Source organism: Pinus tabuliformis, chromosome X (genome assembly GCF_031772625.1).
Source record: "Pinus tabuliformis cultivar Carrire ecotype Pingquan chromosome X, CPIR1, whole genome shotgun sequence".
Lineage (NCBI taxonomy): Eukaryota > Viridiplantae > Streptophyta > Pinopsida > Pinales > Pinaceae > Pinus > Pinus tabuliformis.
The window spans coordinates 675,636,612-675,650,342 of record NC_142308.1 but is presented as its reverse complement, the minus strand read 5'-3'; the positions used below and the strand labels follow the sequence as shown (position 1 = coordinate 675,650,342).

The following is a 13,731-nucleotide window of genomic DNA, read 5'->3' as shown; positions in this document are numbered from 1 at the left end:
TATGGAAGGACATGCCATTATGAAGTGCCCACTTGTTGTCCATGGTTTGTAAACTCTTTAACTCGATTTTTTTAAATGACATGTTGTATTGGAAGGCAAGGGGGCACATTGGATCTTATGCAGGATTACAGATGGTCTCCATTTTGGGTTTGGTCTCCCTATACGGGGTCTAAATCCTTAGAGGGCTACATTGACACATGTAGGGTGTGTGTAGAGAGCCATGGGCCTCCACAACGGTGATAACACTCCATGGATCCCTAGAGGTGTTCAGAGATTGCTCGAGTTTCATCTATTGGACGAGGAAGATGCACTTGGTTCACCATGCCCAACCAGCCCCACAGTTGTATGATGCACTTGACATTTGACCCAAGACTTGTATGTTGATGTGGCATCACTTACATTATCATCTGAGCCCTTATAGGTGGTTTACAAGCATCTTTGGTCTACTTGGAGACCCATGAGGTTACTTGTTTGCCCCTACATCCATTTGGAGCACCACAGGGTTATTATTTGGAGAACTAGGGGCCAACCCTATCCACTACTTTTGGGAGTCTTAGTCATCATTATGGCACTTATGGACTTCATCAAGCTTCATAAAAGGCCAAACGACATGTATTATTGGTCATTCGACTTTTTGAGACACTTATTTTTTTGTTTATGAGCTAGTTTGGTGGGCTTGTCACCAAAAGTTAGTGATTTTGCACATTATTTTATTTTAGGGGCTAATGTAGGCCTAAGTAGCTAAATCGAACTTATTAGAAGTGTATAAATAGAAACGATGAGGATTCATTTTAGCATCATCATTTGGATTAAACTTGTATCTCTCTTGAGAATTTTGCTATCCTTCTTGGAGGACAATATTGGAGCATGGAATGAATTTTGATGTTTGGATTATTTTCTCGTCTTGGAGCTTCTTGATTGGAAAATTCTTGATGGTTGGATATACTCTTAATACATGTAAGTATAATTTAATGTTGTTTTCCTTTCTATTTTTGTCACATACATTGTTGCTGGAATTTCACTATACTAGGGCTAATTTATTGCATCCATTTATGCGAAGTTGTGGAAATTCGGTTTCTAGATAGTGATGCTTAATGTATGGGCCATGTATTATGAATGAATGTTCTTAGAGATGCTTCTTCATTGAAATTCATCTTGATAAGCCATCAATTTTGCAAAACGAAGTATAAAATTCTTGACACTGCTTTTGCTGTTGCCCTAATGCTATACAAAGTTGTCTTTGAGGCCTCCTTGACATAGAAAATTCAATGTCCATAGTCATAATTACTCTTGACTCCAAATCTATGCAAAGGATTAGGCACTAGTCCACCTTAAACCTACTTTCATTCTCCCCTCTCCCTTTCTCTAGGTCTAGTCCTCTAGGTCACCTAGGGCATCAATTATTTCATAATCTAGTCATCTAAACTAAATACTTAGATTTTTCGTCCACAACTGTGCCGGTGTGCCCTCAAAAAGCCCTCCAAATTTCATGAGATTTCGACGCTGGGATCTTGAAATATCATAAGCCCTAGCTCAAAGAGCAATTCCTGCCTTTGGTTTCCCTTAGGCTAGAAACCTCACTGGGATCCTCAAATTGCTTTTCATTGAAAATTCATTCCTTGATCCCTTTCCCCTCCCTAATTAGGTCAAGCATATCATGGGTTGCTAAATCTTATCCCCTTGACCTAACCTCGGGTCTACTTGGTCCCGTGTGGTTCCATGCACTATCAAGGTTAACTCTTTGAGGATCACATGGAACCCAAGTTTCCACAAGAATTATAGGGCTTAGGTTTCTCCTTTATAAGACACATACTCAAAATCTAACCCTTGAAATTTTCCCCAAGCCCTTCCTTGAGAGCCTTCAATCTTGCCTTCCAAGACAAGCAAACCACATATTTGAACCTCTTTTGTGAATAGGCTTCCAGGATCACCCCTTGCCCTATCATTGGTCCATCCATTTCACGATCCTTATTTTAACGGGTATCCTTCCATCGGTGAAAGTCTGTAAAGAGTAGGGAGCCTTAGCCGAGGTGATAGTGTGCTATCACTCCATTGTTATCCTTAGTCTAGTAGTAGCCCTTCAAGGATCCCCTTTTAGGACCCCTACTAGTTTGATTGGTAACAAGGCTCTCTCCAAGTTATTCACAATCAAGAACATTGGACAAATAACAAGCCTCAAGAATGAAGTAAGAACTGTCAAGATGACAAATGATGACACTATTTCATCATACTTTATAAGGATATCTAGGATCAGGGATGAACTCCAAGCAATATATAAAATTGTCCTGAAAAAGGAGTTAGTAATTACTACCCTTGTAGGACTACTTAAATCTTGGAGTGCCTTTGCATTGAGACTCAACAGTTGAAAGGATATGCCAACGTTTGAACAAATGTGGAATGCATGTAGCGAAGAAGAAGCCAAAATATCAATGGTAAACAACAAAAAGGAGAATGAAGAAGAAAACACCTCAAATGCTTACTCTGCTCATCACAAAAAGAAGGGAACCTTCAAGAAGTTCAAAGGACCAAAGAAGAAAATGGACCTATCCAAGGTTGAATGTTACAATTGCCACAAGTTGGGACATTACCAGAGTCATTATCTTGAAAATCCAAGAAATAAGAAAATAAATAAGGATCAAGCAAATGTTGTTGATGAAGGACCACCAAAGAAGAACAAGACTGAAGAAGAATCAGAAGTCAAGGACTTATACTACTAAGTCCTCCCTTACACATATCCTCCCTTGGTCTTCTATTCTAAGTTTTGAATTGTTTTCATTTATGTTTTGATCTCTAGAATTTGTAGGTCTAACAAGCATTGTTAGAATACCTTTTATTTTGTTAAAGTTGTAGGTATACCTCAAGGTTGGATTAAGAGGGAGCCCTCACCATTTTACCAAAGATAAGTTTCTTACTCCTTGTCTTATCTTTTATGTTTGATTTCCCTCTCTTATCAAAATGTGTTTGTATTATATGTTAATAACCTTTCTTTTTATATTTTTCCTTGGCTAGGAAAGCTTGCTAATTACTCAAGGATCATGGAGAAAACTTCAAAGGATAGATTTGGAGCATGGAAGAAGGTTCACCCTTCAAGACTTGTTGCCATACAAGGTTTGTTAAAAATAACTTGAGGTATGTCTTAAAACTACAAGTTTCGTTATAAAGTTTTCTTCATGCAAAAGGAACGATCATTCTTTCTATTAAATTGCTCTATATTTCTAACATCATTATGTCTAGGGTTTTGAATCATAAGAGATTCTTGTTTGGGTAATTAATCATTATATTAAATCTACCCTCATTATATTTTGATCATTCTTATGGAACCTTAAAAGGTTCTCTATAAAACCCTAACCTAAGGGTATGTCTATAGTTATGAAACCCTAGTCTACTTAGGGTTAATGATGAAGTCTAGAAATCCTACTCTCTTGATGTTTAGAGCCTTGGTATTGTTATAATAGAAACTCTAGTCCTTAGGGTTTGTTGTTAATATGAAACCCTAGACCTTTAGGGTTTATGACCAAAACCTTGTAATGTCTATAGTAAGATCATAGGAATGAAGCCCTAGTTGTATGTTCAACCAATTGTTGTATAACTTTAATGTATTGATATTTGTGTCTTCGGTTTGCCTAGTAGATATTGTTGTGATATGCTTATGCATGATTATGAAATCCTAGATATGTATATATGCTAACCTAATTGTTGATGCTTATAGTCTGTAAATTCTAGGGTTTGTAACTATGCCCTAGTAGAAGTTTGAGGATATGATGATATTGTTTTCGATATGATTTAGTCTAGGGTTTGCATCAAACCTTAGTAAAGTCTAACATTAGATGCATAATATAATTGTTATTTGATTGAATTGTTGATATCTAAGGCTTTGTGTCTCTAAGATGGAATCTAGGGTTTGTAATGGATCATAGTAGAATTTGTCATATATCTTTGAAAATAATATTGAGGCCCTAGATAGAATGAGACTAATCTAAGTTGCTTTATGTTGTAGTCTAGGGTTTGTAACAAAACCCTAGCAAAGAAGGTGAAGTTTAGAAGTATATGTCTCTTACTGATTGGGAACCTAACTAGATTTAGGTATTTGATGTCTAAAGTATTTGATTGTTTGATGGTTCCACAACTTTGATAATGTTAACTTCATGCTTCTATATATATATATATATATATATTTGGTTGTACTTGCTATTAAAGTTTTGCAGGTATACATGATGTCCGTATGAGTATGATCAAGATGACCTTGATGAAGTTATAGAAGTAGAAAGTAGTTGATCTTCCTAAGTTAAGATGGAGCATGGATAGAAGAAAGGGTACATCTCCCCAATTGAGAGGGAGGGCACATTATGACAATGAACACCTTGAATTAAAGAAAAGGACCTGAGAAGATCTAAGGATGTATTTGGTGCTATTGAAGAAATGAAAGAAGTGATAGAAGAATGCTTTTGACAAGATGTATTTGATAGCTTGTTGAGAAAAGCAACATCCCAACCTCGAAGGTTTGTTTGTATATTTGGAAGTTTATTATTGATTGGGGTTTGTGTCCGTACAGGTAAATCTCTCCATAAAAAGGTTGAACACTCTGGAAGAAAGATTGGACAAATGAATATATCTAGTTTGATAGGGAGAGATGAAGCATCTAATGGCTGACCTATGTGTGTTTGATTTCTTGATCCCGAGGAGGGAGGGTGGCGTTTGTATATTTGGAAGTTTATTATTGATTGGGGTTTGTGTTTGTACAGGTAAATCTCTCCATAAAAAGGTTGAACACTCTGGAAGAAAGATTGGACAAATGAATATATCTAGTTTGATAGGGTGAGATGAAGCATCTAATGGCTGAACTATGTGTGTTTGATTTCTTGATCCCGAGGAGGGAGGGTGGTGTTGGTCTTCGAGCTCTGACCTTGGATACACACCTAGATCCCTGTGTTGATGGTTAGTTAGTAAGCCTGATAGTACCTAGAGTGGCTGAAAACTTGTCCATCTTAGTCCCACCTAGATAGATAACCCTGGTCAGGTATCTAGTCTGTGACACTGAGTGTGCTTGAATTCTTCGTAGTTCATGTGTTTTTGAGATCTTCCATGTATCTCTATATGGTTGTAATTATGAATACCTCCCTAGTTAAGAGGGAGTGTTGAAGAATGTAACTAGTTTCGGTCTTCATAAATGTATTTAAGTCACAATATATTGTATTTGTCAAAAGAAAGAAAATGAAATTTTATTATTATTAAAATTGACTTATTAAAGCATGGGTTTCATGCTTGGGTCAATTGTTTTTAGGTCAAAGCCTCCATTGTAGGCTTCTAGGTTTTGTGTCTAGTGTCCTTGTCCATGTCATAATGTAAAGAACCCTTCTTGGGACTTATTTGTTAAAGAAGAAATTTATTTTATTGTAAAATAGGTCAATTAGGCATCCTCCACCAAGTTGGCCTCAAATTGGACAAATCAGTGTAAACTGGGCAGCAAAATCACTATATAAAGGCAACAACTCAACCTCATTTGTCACTTACTTACAACAAGTTTGATTTGCAACTTCTGGGGCCAGAAAAAGTTTGAATTTCGGGGAAGAAGAGGATGAAGGATAGCTAAGAAGAAGGAGGTCTGTCACAAGCATAAGAAATCAAAATATTCTCCCTCTTTCCCACACGTGTGAAGTTGTTGGAAGGGGGCTGAAATTCTGTAGTTACTGGGAGGCCAATTTTTGCTGGTGGGGGTCGAAATTCTACAACTGGGAAATCGAAGTGCTGGATTGTTGCTGGGCTGGAGTTGGTGGATAAGAAGAGACTACTACATCATCTTGGAAGGCTGACTTGGTGGAGGAGGAAGGTCAGTTGGTTTAGGGTCTTGGTCCATCTCAATCTGAATTACTGAAGGAAGAGTTCTTGACTGGGTTTTCCCCTATATAAGGGCTTTAGCCCTGGTTGTTTGCCTAAATCTGGTGTCCCTGATCTTCATGTTTTGCTTTTGATGATTGCTTAATGAAACAAAGATAAAAGAAGAACAAAAGAAATTTAATAAGAACATAAGAATATCACAAATAATTTTCAAAATAAAAATATCTTTTTGCCTTCCAATTTTCTAAAATTAGCTAGGCCACTCCACTGTGTCTCCCAAACTTGTTGGATATCAACTTGTCTTTTACTTTCACATTTCCATAGGGACTACCCCCCATAGCCTGCTGTTGGGAGACATCTAAAACAGAGTGGGTGAGAATTAGAGTGACAGACCCCACCCTGAGCCGTTGTTGCGGTGCCTGTACAATTTGAGCGACAACAACACCCACGACAAGGAGAAAGAGGCTGGCGGCTAGGAAGAAAGGGCCACACTAGGGCTTCAATGGTTGACTTTGGGCCTAAAGGCTCTAAAAATTTTACAAACCCTTGCCAAAACTTAAATTTGCTTAAGATCTTTCAATAATTGCCCAAATTACTGCAAAAATCCTTTACGCTGGCCTTGCAAAATTTTGGAGACTAGATCTTACCCGTAAGGGCCTAGGTCTAACTCCAAGCCAACAAATCTTCTTGAATCTCACTTGCACAAATGAAAATACAAATACCCAAAACCCCAATATATACAAAATTTCACAATAACCCCAAACCCCAACTGCAAAACAAGGGTTAGAAAAATTTATATACAAAAATTATTCTACAAGAAATTAATTTATAAATAATATACAGATATTATGGAAAAGATTTTTGAAGAATATTTTTTTGAAAATGACAAAGTCTTAATGTATTTCGAAAGATAGATGTTAACCATAACCTTATCAAAGTAAGAAAATCACATAAATTTCCTGAAGCCCAAACAAGGTCGGCCTGTGCCCACAGTCTGTGAACTTGGAGCCCAAGGGTCGGGGAACTTGCAACCTCTATATATTTATTGAGAGAATTGTTAGACCATACAATGAATCAAATCACCTAAGATAAGCCCAAAACTTACCAATAGAATGTTCCTATCATCTACAAATGAAATAACAATTCATATAATATTGAAGCACAATATAGGAAAGCACATACCCAACATGTACCACAGATCAATGAGACAAAGACACCATGAACTGAACCCCAAAGTCTTTTATTATGAATTTCAAACATTCCCAACAGAATAGTGGCTTCACACCAACTTTACAAAATTATATTTAAACTAGAGTCACTATCGTTGTGACTTGGGAAACAAATGGCTTCTAATTTATAGATAAATCCTCCAAGTGTAAAATAACGGCTAGTTGACTTGATCCCCATCAAAATAATCTCGACCATCAATAAATACTTGATTAATTTATTTTAATCTCTGTTGTCGAACATACTTATTTTTGATGAATTTTCGAATTTCTCATTAAAACCATTTTTTATTAATCCAAAAATAATTATTTTGGATTAATTTCCTCAAAAAATTGACTTTGACTTAACCGCCAAGGCCCAAGGACTTGATTTTTCTTAAAAAATCCATTTTTGCCTTGGCGGGGGATCTCTAAAAATTGACTCCTTCATGAACCAGGATTTTTTTTGGTCATTTTCCACTTGGAGAAATTAATTTCTCTAATTTTTATTTTTAAACTCTAAATTAATTAGTTTTTTGGCTTAGGATTTAATTTTATTTTTGCCAAAAAAATTAATTAATTGACAAAGAGGGAATTAATTATTTTTCCACCCTTAAATATTTTAGCCATGGTGCCCGATTACGAAGGGACCATGCACTAAAATATTTTTACATTATATAATTATACATTCAACCCTCAAAGGGGGAATACCCGTTTATTATAGACCCTCATAAATTTTACCCAGTTCCCCGACACAATATGATCTCTAGACCAAGTGATCTTTAATAAAATAATTTAGCCAAATAGCTTAAATTGTTCCCAAATAACTTTTACAATAGACTTGATTAAGAACACTAGGACTCACCTAAGACTTCAACAATAAATTCCACCCTAGGTTTAGGGTTTAAGCTAGAGGGAAAACTCTGTTGATTATCCGTGTTTAGAAACAAACATAATTCGGTGAGACGAAAAACCTCCTAGGATGAAATTTGTTGTCAAAATCACATGCTTACCTAGGTTGTTACATAATTAAACGGTACTAGCATCATTTACATCAAAATTTGCAGAAATTTGGTTTACAATGACATGATAAGCTGCTCGCTGATGATTTTGATCTTTGAAAAAAAATGGCACAACTGCTTCCTTGGAACTTGACAAAATGGGTGCAACAATATGCAGTAGTCTTCTTATGTTCGATCATCAAGTTCTTCATTAATGTTTGAATTGTAGCATTTACAAAATTAGTCCCTCTATAACTAATGATGACCATAGGACAATCGAATTGAGTTACTATATTTTCATATATGAATTTTGTTGCTACTTCTTTTGTGCATGATTCAACTGGTTCTGCTTCTGCTCACTTCTTTAGATATTCTGCTACTGTTATGATGTATTTTGCTCCTGTCTGTTTACCTCTTTTGGGAAATGGTCCAAAGAAGTCAATTGCTCAAATCTCAAAAGGTAGCGATGGAACAATCGAATGTAATGACATGTGGTGTTTAGGTAGTGGTCGCCTGGACCTTTGGCATATATCACATTTTTGTACATGTAGTCGGTAACCTCAGAATATTGTTGGCCACCACAACCCAACTTGCAGTGTGTTCCTTGCGGTTGTGTCGCCCCGGTAATGACCTCCAACTCCCCCTTTATGTGCCTCGTCAATAATGTCCTCCCTTTCATGTTCCAAGACACATCTCCGAAGTATCTCGTTGATACCATGTTTATATAATTGTCCATTTATCAAAGTAAATGGCACTGCTTTAATAGCGAGAATCTTTTTCTTCTTTTCAGATAATCCCTCAGGTGTTTTTCATGTGTGTAGAAATTCTGCTATATCGAAAAGCTCTGTAAGGATCACTTCAACTCTAAACAAGTGCGCATTTGGGAGGTCAACTTGAATATCCGTCGATTCTTCTCCAGATTCTAATCGAGGTAAATGTTCAAAACCGACATTCTTCTTGCCTGGTCGAACAATAACTTCAAATTCAAATTCTTGAAATAATAATAACCATTGACAAATGCGCCCTTGATGAATCGGTTTATTAACGAGGTAATTCAACGCTTGATGATCGGTATAGAATATAAATGGGTCGCGAGGAGGTAATGTCATAATTTCTGCAAAGTGAAGATCATGGTTAGAGCTTCTCTTTTAGTCGTCGAATAATTCCTTTAGACTTTGTTAAGCTTCCAACTGATGTACGTGTTAGGGTGATCTATTGACTTACTATCAGGTTGCGCCAGAATTGCACCAACTACCACGTTTGATGCATCGACATGCACATGAAACTGCTTCGACCAGTCAAGAAACTTAAGTATGGGTGCTTCGATTAATTTCTTTTATAGCAACTGGAATGACTCTTCACACTCCTTCGACCAGATAAATGGAACATCGTTTTTTAGAAGTTCATCTATGGGAAATGTTATATCAGAGTAGTGCTTGATGAACCGTCTATAGTAACCAGTATGGCCCAAAATTACTTTAATTTGCTTTTGATTCACAGGAGATTTCAAGTCTAAAATCACTTCGATCTTTGCCATATCAATTTTGATTCCATCCTTTGGTACAACGCGGCCTAGAAGTATTCCATTGGGTGTTGCAAAGATGCATTTTTTGATGTTTAATGATAAATGAATTTGTCTGCATCTTTCCAAATTAATCTAAGCCATTGTATGTTATCCTTAAGCAATGTATAAATCTTCTAGTCGTCAAAGCAGACTGCCATTATTTTATAAATATATTCTTAGAAAGCTTTGACGACGATTCATGAAAATACTGTTGGAGCATTTTTGAGTCCAAAAGGCATTACTTGATAGGCAAAAGAACCAAATTCAGTGACAAATGTTGTTTTCTCCCTGTCTTCTTCTGCGATAAGTACTTGATTGTATCCTGAGAAACCATCTATAAAAGAATAACACTCATGACCTGCAACTTCATTTATGATTTCGTTGGAAAACATAGTAGGAAATGGATCAATCACTGTTAATTTATTGAGTCCGCAATAATCAACACATATGCGTAGTTTAGTTGGGTTGTGCTTTATGGGCTGCACGACCATAGGATTTGCCCATTCTGATGTCTCAATTCGGTAGATGATGCCAGCGAAAAGCATCACCTCTATTTCTTTCTGAACAATGGGTTTGTATTTGTGAGCAAGCTTGTAAGGTCTCTTTTTGATTGGCTTAGCTCTTGGGATGAGGTTGATTTTCATCTCCCGCATTTCTTTTACAAGTCCATTAAAATCTTTATAGTCACGAGCAAATAAATCTTGATATTCTTTAAGTAAGTTGACAAATTCCGCTAGTTGTTTGTCCAACCAGTAGTCACTAAGTTGGGTGATATTTGGTCGATCAACATTTGATATGTTGACTTATCGTATATTCACTTCTGCGTCTGTCCAGTCGGGTGCCTTTGATTTGTCGAGTCACTGATGGTCGACTTTTATTTCTTGGTATGCAGGTGGAAAGTTTGGTTTCTTGGGTTTCTCAATGTTTTGCTTCTCAAGTTTGTACACCGATTTTATTCTTTTGTGATTTTCTGGATGACCTTTCTTTCAACAAAAACTTTGGCCAGGAATAAGTTCTTCTTCCATTTCTAACCGGCCAACCATTTTTTGTTATGATTTACATGTGCTTCCATTTGTAACTAGCTAGCCATTTTCTTTTATGATGTACATGACACATAATTACAGGTCGATGAGACATCGACTGCTGATTTTTGATTGTCAGTTGGTTTTTCCTTTATAAACTGCTTTATTTTCTGAACTGTGTCTGTCAATTCTCGTTCCTCCATTTTAAATTCAAAATCCTTAATGAAATTTTCTTTCAACTCTTTCCATTGTAAAGATTTCCCTCGAGCTTCTTCTATTTTATACCATTTGTTGGGCAAGTCATCTAAAGTATTCAAAAACATGTGAGGCCAGACTCTCTCATCTCTATATTTGATCCTATGCCATTCCGACTCACAGTTTTGTATGTGAAGGACGGGGCCATGTTTGCAGCTAAGGTATATTCGCTTGTGCAGAAAGCTTTCGACCTCCAAAGCGTTCAATAAAATATGTCATCACCATTGTCCACGTTTGGAGTTGAGATGAGTGGGTGTCCCACCATCTTGCTACTTGAACCATAAAGGTTTGCAACAAACTTTACATCCTCCCCTATTCACCAACAGATTTTGTTACTTGTTCGACATAGCTAATAGGGGAAACCTGTTCCTTAAATTGAATCATGCTGTTGGAATCTTGTGTTACATCAATCGGTAGCAATGGCAGTGTTCCTCTATAGTTTTTTTCTTTAAGAATAGGCATTGGTTTAATAAAATAACAATGCCTGATTTTTGTCTTTGGGGTTACTTCAATCTTCCCACATTCTTTGGCTTTTGATTCATAGTTTTCGACTTGCCACTTGTACAGCTTTGTGTCAGAATTCTGACCAATGGAGAGAGTTGAACTTGTTAAAATTTCGTTGAAGGCATTTGGTTCCACATTGTCCCGATCTTCATGTAGTACTCGGTACAATCTTCTCATTTTTTATTTTTCTTTACAAGCTTCAACCCATGGATTTCCTTCACGGGGATCCAAAGGAATAATAATTTTCTTTTCATTACCTTTGAACTTAATTTTGTCTTTCTCTAATGAGATAGTCACTTTCATTCTCTGTCCCCACAGTCTACCAACTCGTGCAGGATATGTAGGTATTGCATCGACTAGGTTGATGACTTCAAAATCGACTATTCTCGGGATGCCCATAATTGAAGTTTTTACTTGCCTTATGTCCCAATAGGTTCAATGAATCTTTGATCGACAAGTTTAAGATAATTAGTTGCCTTATGCAAATTTGGTCTTCACATGCTAATCCATGTTTCTTGTTGGAGTATATTAACTTGTGACCCAAAGTTGACAACGACTTGTCTTACCATATAACCGTTTATTTCTAGAATCGATTTGTGGATCGTGATCTTCAAATTGTTTTCCTTCTTATAGCTGTCATACATTTTTACATTTCTCCTTGCTTTCATTGCAGTCTTTTAGCATTTTCAAAAGCTCTACTTAGACGTCCAATTGAATGTTCTTTTAGAAGCTCCAAGAATTCTTCTAATATGACATCCTTTGCCAGTTTTTGTGTGTTAGCTTCTTTTGTAAAGATTTTGACTGCTCTTTTTCATTGTGTTGTTTTGTACCTGCTTATCTCAGTGTCTAGTCGTATTTTTTGTTGGTCGAATAACTTGCTAATTGTGATTACTGTTATCTCTTCTGGCGCCCGACCTTGTAACAACTTGAAGATTTTTTGAATTCAAGATATCTTGTTTTGGGATAGTTTGGAGTAAATTCACTGTTCTTTTATTCAAAACTTTTTCAATGATCTTGGGGTAATCTTCTAAGGAATGATCCCCTAAGCTGCACATATTGTAGAAGCGCAAGTTGGTCTTATGTTTTAATGGGTAATTCAGGGTTGTGTGTCCTTTTGGCCAATGGGTAAAGTTGTAAAACCTTCCTCGACCTCGACCACGACCTCAACCTCTGCCATTGTATCCCCATCGCCGACCACCATATCCTCCTCGTTCGTTTCCTCTTCCACCATATGTTGGTGGCTCGCTGAATTGATCCGTGGTTTGTGTATGATAGACGACATGATAATTTGGCTTGTTCTTTTTGTTGAGCGGACATTCTTGCTTTGAGTGCGTGTTGTCTTCACAAATGGCGCACCATTTAGGCTTAGAGTTATGAAGATTGTACTGACAATATTTAGTTGTATGATTTGAAGTGATTTGACAGATATCACAATATATGTCATATTGCATCCGTCTGACATCTTGATCAAAGTAGTCCACAAATTTACAAGTTTCCTTAACGTGTTCTTCAGTCTGATAGTTAATGCACCATAAGTTATTCTTTTGAAATGTCAATGCCAACAACGAATTTTGCAGTTGCTCAATTTTGTCTTCAAGTTTATGATTAGTCCATGAGATAGTCGACTGACCTTCGTCATTTGTTTCAATATGTTGAGCCAACTTGATAGCCTCTTCACAAGTTCTAAATTTATACATTCTTAGTGGGCCACAGATCTTTTGGAGGAGACCAACCACATACCATTGAACTAATAAGTTTTTGTCGATGATATATGGGATCTGACTCAACAAATCTTTGAATCTTTTGTCATATTCTCTCACTGTTTCATTGGGTCACTATTTAATTTCCTTTAACTTTTGTGCTACCAAATGTTTTACATCTTGGGCCTTGAAGAAAGTGAGAAAGTTGGTTTTAATTTCATTATTTTATTTTGGTTACTTCTCAGTAAGAATCATGAACCATGTTAGTGCACGTTTCCTCAAGGCTATTGCAAATTGAGCCATCTGTTTATCCTTGTCAGTTTTGTCATTTGTATAACATAATTTCTCACAAACGAACCAATGCTTTTTAGGATCTTCATTTGCCCTCGTAGAGGGGTATGTGGTTAAATCCCATTTTAGTTAAGAGGGGTTTCGATGTTGCAGATGTTCGAATATTACTTGACTGGTCGTTGACGAAAAGATTGACATTGTGTCGATTGCTCAAAGGTGTGTTGCTTTCTTGCTTATCAACATTGTCTTCCAAAAATGACTCGTTAGTCTGGCATGCTCTGTCTATATATTTGGTAAAATGACTTACTCTGGTTCACGACTCTTCGCTGACTATATTTGTACTTTCGACTTTTT

At 36.6% G+C, this 13,731-nt stretch overlaps 1 protein-coding gene across 4 annotated transcripts in view; it reads left to right on the top strand.

Moving 5' to 3' along the window:
- The window catches only part of LOC149141786 (uncharacterized), a 209,235-nt gene that overhangs the window by 34,469 nt on the left and 161,035 nt on the right, over positions 1-13,731 (top strand). The window contains exon 1 of one of the 4 annotated variants that reach the window (XM_089453116.1): positions 3,000-3,108. The exons of the other annotated variants lie outside the window; for them this stretch is intronic. The gene's annotated coding sequence lies outside the window, so the exon portion shown is untranslated. Of the gene's footprint in view, positions 1-2,999; positions 3,109-13,731 lie in introns of those variants that run through there. 4 annotated transcript variants of the gene reach the window in all.